General features: G+C 40.0%; 1 long non-coding RNA gene across 1 annotated transcript; it reads left to right on the top strand.

Moving 5' to 3' along the window:
• Window positions 1–3,505: 3,505 nt before the first annotated feature.
• On the top strand, window positions 3,506–4,971 carry LOC123724121 (uncharacterized). The gene is made up of 2 exons (XR_014378740.1): window positions 3,506–3,564; window positions 4,194–4,971. It is a non-coding gene; the product is annotated as an uncharacterized LOC123724121 (long non-coding RNA).
• The last annotated feature ends 1,029 nt before the right edge of the window (window positions 4,972–6,000 follow it).

Raw genomic sequence — 6,000 nt, 5'->3', positions numbered from 1 at the left:
GTGTCAGTGAGGGGATTGAGGGGATATGAGAGGGTATGCCATCGGCCAACCTTTTATTAAAGAAAATGACAAAAAGAACAGGCCTACCCCTTGTTAGCTTATGACTCTGTAACAGCGCTTTGGTCCAAAATGCTTTAAGGTAGAAAAAGCTGTAAAATACTTGGGAAAGAAGTTACTCCGATGGATATGGGGATATCATTGTTTTGTTTCTTCGACATTCAGAGGCTGAGCTACAACCTTCTATAGCCGAAGGAGACAGAATATGTACTTTGCTTGGGAAGTAATCTAATTCTGTCACTATCAATTGATAACTACTAGCAGGTGCTTTTTCAAAGCCTATGCAAGATACTCCAGTGAGTGTAATTTGATCAATATTAGGATTTCAGAAAAATATATATTCTCCTCTTTTATACTGTTGGTATGTAATTCAGACTTAGTTTATTCTGTTGTAGCTAGCAATATATTCTTTCCTCATATTTTCGCGGACCCCCTGCAGTATCTCCGCGGACCCCTAGGGGTTTCCATTTTAAAGCACCATTAATTTATTGATATTTTTCATCCTGCCCTATGTAAGTATGCACACATTCTGTATAAAACGCGAAATTGACGTTTAAATAATTCTAATGGTCCTTAAATTGTTGGTTATAGTCTCTTTTCAACTAGTATAGGGAGGATCAGTGGGGTTATAGCAGTCTCTCACAACAGTCCAGCAGCCAGTTATTGCCCTCAATAGACCCACCTAAGATGTGCAACCTACTCTCTTTCGACTACTCTGTCTCACAGTACAGTCCAGTACCCAATAATTGTCCTCAATGCACCCAGGTAAGGTGTGCAAACTACTCTCTTGTCTTAGACCAGTGGGGTTGTTTCAGTCTCCCTAAGCAGTCCAGTACAGTGGGGTTGTTTCAGTCAGTAATCAAGTCTATTGGAGGGTATGACTAGCTACAGGAGTTAATTGGCCGTTAGAACCCTAAATGTTATTAAATACTTCATCAGCCCGATGTAGGGCACCATCATCAATTACAATTATCAAGGTCAGCCTAGTATAATACTGGGGTAATGAGAAGAAATCCACCAAGTACTATTCTATAATTTGTTTGGATGATTATATTTTGTATATTAGAGACTTTTTGCACCATATTAATGTGCCCTCACCTAACCTGTAAAAAATACCCTGAAACACCTGTCACTTAATAAGTTCTTAGTCCCGCCCATAAAACTAGTTCATGCAGTGCATTGGTCAGTGGAGTTGGATTTGAACCAACGATCTAAAGATACACAGTGCCTTTCAGAAAGTATTCATACATTTTGTTGTGTTACAGCCTGAATTCAAATTGGATTAAATATATGTTTTTCTCTCACAGATCTACACACAATACCCCGTAATGGAATAAGTGAAAACATGTTTTTAGACATTTTTACAAATTTATTTAAAATAAATACAGATATATATGCTAGTTTGCAACATTGCAAGCTAGCATACATAATATATATATACTGAACAAAAATATAAATGCAACATGGAGTAATTTCAATGATTTTACTGAGTTACAGTTCATATAAAGAAATCAGTCACTTTAAATAAATAAATTAGGCCCTAATCTACGGATTTCACATGACTGGGCAGAGGTGCAGCCATGGGTTGGCCTGGGAGGGCATAGGCCCACCCACTTGGCAGCCATGCCCACCCACAGGGGAGCCAGACCCAGCCAATCAGAATTAGATGTTTCCGGACTTTTTTATTTCAGCTCATGAAACATGGGAACAACACTTTACATGTTGCGTTTATATTTTTGTTCAGTGTAATATAATATGATGTATATGCCATTTTGCTGCCACTTTTATCCAAAGGGACTTACAGTCATGCGTGCATACAGTACATTTTACATTTTGACAGACGTGTGCTCTACACACAAAATCAAGTCGAGGAAGGCATTACAACGCCTCTGCTTGAAACCTTCTTATGGTGTGTCTACCAACAGACTACAGTCTTAGAAATAAGGGTACAGTATTGTTCCCTGTGATACAAAAAATATAAAAATACACAATCTACCTTCAGAGGTACACATAGGATCTCACATGTTACTGTTTGGTACCTTTTAGAGTACATGTGCGATAGTGAAGGCTGGTGGGAGGAGCTATAGGAGGACATGTTCATTGTAATGGCTGGAATGGAATAAATGGAACATATCCATATGTTTGATGTGTTTGATACCATTCCATTTATTCAATTCCAGCCACTACAATGAGCCCATCCTTCTATAGCTCCTCCCACCAGCCTCCTCTGATGTGCAGATAAAGTGCATGATGGTACATTTTTGTACCTATTATTTTGAATACAAAAGTTACAATCATTACACTCTCAATGTATGGTAAAGGTACATTTCTGTTTGCCAGGGTAAAAATGTATGTTGTGTACTCGCAACTCTTGATAGTACTCATCTTTACCTTTGCTTAGCAGACATGCAATCTATTAAAGAAAGGTACATACAGTGCCTTTAGAAAGTATTCATACCCCTTGACTTATTCCATATATTGTTGTGTTACAGTCTGAGTTCAACATTTATTAAGTATACTTTTTTTTCTCACCCATCTATACACTATACCCCATAACGACAAAGTGAAAACATGTTTTTTGACATTTTTATGTATTGAAAATAAAATACAGAGATATGTTATTTACATAAGTAATCACACCACTGAGTAAATACATGTTAGAATCATCTTTGGCTGCTATTACAGCTGTGAGTCTTCTTGGGTAAGATTCTAAAAGCTTTGCACATCTGGATTGTACAATATTTGCACATTATTCTTTTTAGAATTCTTGAAGCTCTGCCAAGTTGGTTGTCTTGCAATAGATTTTCATGCCGATTTCAGTCAAAACTGTAACTAGGCCACTCAGGAACATTCAATGTCATCTTGGTAAGCAACTCCAGTGTATATTTGGCCTTGTGTTTTATGTTATTTTCCTGCTGAAAGGTGAATTTGTCTCCCAGTGTCTGTTGGAAAGCAGACTGAACCAGGTTTCCTATACACTGCATGCACAATTATTAGGCAAGTGAGTATTCTGATCTTATCATTGTTTCTATTCACATTTTCGAACTCCAAACCATATAAACTTGAATGCTTATTGGATTTAATCATTTTCAGGTGATATGTATTTGTGTAATGAGGGAGGGTGTGGCGCAAGTGAATAACACCTTATATCAAGGTGTGCATAATTATTAGGTAGCCTCATTACCTCAGGTAAAATGGGCCAAAAAAGAAATTTAACTGACACTGAAAAGCCAAAAATGTAAAATGACTTTCAGACGGATGCGACACTCTTTAAATAGCTAAACTATTGAGGTGTGACCACCGGACATTCAAAAGTTTTGTTGCGAATAGTCAACTGGGGCGCAAAAAATGCATGGGGAAGAAAAGGCGCAAATTAACTGCAAAAGACTTGAGAAGAATTAAACGTCAAACTACCAGGAACCCATTATCCTCCAGTGCCAGCGTATTCCAAGGACAGGATGTTTGCTAAGCTAGCAGATGAAGTCAAGGCCAAGGAGGACCTCCAAGGTAAGCAGAGTAGTCAGCTGTTCAATAGTAATTCCTCTGATCACGGTGGGTAACAAAACAACGTTTGTTTCATAATGTACATAAAATGAAGGTCTATTGAAAGACGCTTCAATAGCTGTTTTCATGATAACAGACAATTTTTACATTTTAGTAATTTAGCAGATGCTCTTATCCAGAGCGACTTACAGTTAGTGCATTAATCTTAAAATAGCTAGGTGAGAACCACATATCGCAATCATAGTAAGTAAACGTTTTCCTCAATGAGGTAGCTATTAGCAAAGTCAGTGCAAGTAGGAAAAGACAAATACTAGGGTTAGTTCAAGAAAAGCGAGGGTGTTTTGGGAATAATCCAGATGCAAAGACAAAAGGTCGGTTTCCCAGACACAGATTAAAGGGATACTTAGCATTACTAGTAAATACCCATAGACTTCCAGTTATTGCACTAAAGCTAGTTAGCATTTGTTCGTGAAACTACCTCTCACTTCCTTCATACTGGACAGAGATACATTAAACTGGTATCCAAGTTCATCTGACTTTGGGGAAGTCGATTAAAGGGCCTCATTACCAAAATCCCAAAGTATCTCTTTGAGCCTAGACCTGGACTAAACAGCTTTACTGTTGTGTTGCAGAGGGGGTTAAGAAACTGGAGAATGAGAAGGCCTCTCTGCAGACAGACAGTGAGAAGTACACGGGCCAGGTGCAGAGACTCCAGCAGAAACTGCAGATCATGACAGAGATGTTCCAGGAGAATGAGCTCAAACTACACAGGTACTCTACGGGAGCCACACCAACGCTGACCCAAATGCACAGCTTCATCTATAAACATTCAAATCAAATAACATTTTATTGGTCACATACACATGATGTTATTGCGGGTGTAGCGCAATTCTTGTGCTTCTAGCTCTGACAGTGCAGTAATATCTAACAAATAATAAATTACACAACATATACACACATCTAAGTAGGAATGAATTAAGACTATATACATATGGACGAGCGATGTCAGAGCGGAACGGACTAAGGTACAGTAGAATAGTATAGAAAAACAGTATATACATATGAGATGAGTAATGCAAGATATGTAAGAATTAAGTGTCTAAGATACCATAGAATACAGTATATACATATGAGAAGTGTAATGCCAGATATGTAAAACATTATTCAAGTGACTAGTGTTCCATTCCTTAAAGTGGCCAGTGATTCCTAGTCTATGCCTATAGGCAGCAGTCTCTAATGTGCTGTGATGGCTGTTAGAAGCTGTTTTTCAGTCTCTCGGTTCCAGCTTTGATGGACCTGTATTGACCTCGCCTTCTGGATGATAGCGGGGTGAACAGGCAGTGGCTCAGGTGGTTGATGTCCTTGATGATCTTTTTGGCCTTCCTTACTCCCTGTTCAAAAAATGTAGAACCAAGAAACAGATATAGCCCTTGGTTCACTCCAGACCTGACTGCCCTTGACCAGCACAAAAACATCCTGTGGCGTACTGCATTAGCATCAAATAGCCCCCGTGATATGCAACTTTTCAGGGAAGTTAGGAACCAATATACACAGGCAGTTAGGAAAGCAAAGGCTAGGTTTTTCAAGCAGAAATTTGCATCCTGTAGCGCAAACTCCAAAAAGTTCTGGGACACTGTAAAGTCCATGGAGAATAAGAGCACCTCCTCCCAGCTGCCCACTGCACTGAGGCTAGGTAACACTGTCACCACCGATAAATCCACGATAATTGAGAATTTCAATAAGCCTTTTTTTACGGCTGGCCATGCTTTCCACCTGGCTACCCCTACCCCGGTCAACAGCTCTGCACCCTCCACAGCAACTTGCCCAAGCCTCCCACATTTCTCCTTCACCCAAATCCAGATAGCTGATGTTCTGAAAGATCTGCAAAATCTGGACCCCTACAAATCAGCCGGCTAGACAATCTGGACCCTCTCTTTCTAAAATGATCTGCCGAAATTGTTGCAACCCCTATTACTAGCCTGTTCAACCTCTTTCGTATAGTCTGAGATCCCCAAAGAGTGGAAAGCTGCCGCGGTCATCCCCCTCTTCAAGGGGAGACACTCTAGACCCGAACTGCTACAGACCTATATCTATCTTACCCTGCCTTTCTAAGGTCTTCAAAAGCCAAGTTAACAGATCACCGACCATTTTGAATCCCACCGTACCTTCTCCGCTATGCAATCTGGTTTCTGAGCTGGTCATGGGTGCACCTCAGCCACGCTCAAGGTCCTAAACGATATCATAACCGCCATCGATAAGAGACAATACTGTGCAGCTGTATTCATTGACCTGGCCAAGGCTTTCGACTCTGTCAATCACCACATCCTTATTGGCAGACTCAACAGCCTTGGTTTCTCAAATGACTGCCTCGCCTGGTTCACCAACTACTTCTCTGATAGAGTTCAGTGTGTCAAATCGGAGGGCCTGTTGTCCAGATCT

Source organism: Salmo salar, chromosome 09 (genome assembly GCF_965601325.2).
Source record: "Salmo salar chromosome 09, fSalSal1, whole genome shotgun sequence".
NCBI lineage: Eukaryota > Metazoa > Chordata > Actinopteri > Salmoniformes > Salmonidae > Salmo > Salmo salar.
Note: the sequence above shows the minus strand (reverse complement) of the source record. Positions and strands in the feature narration are given on the sequence as shown.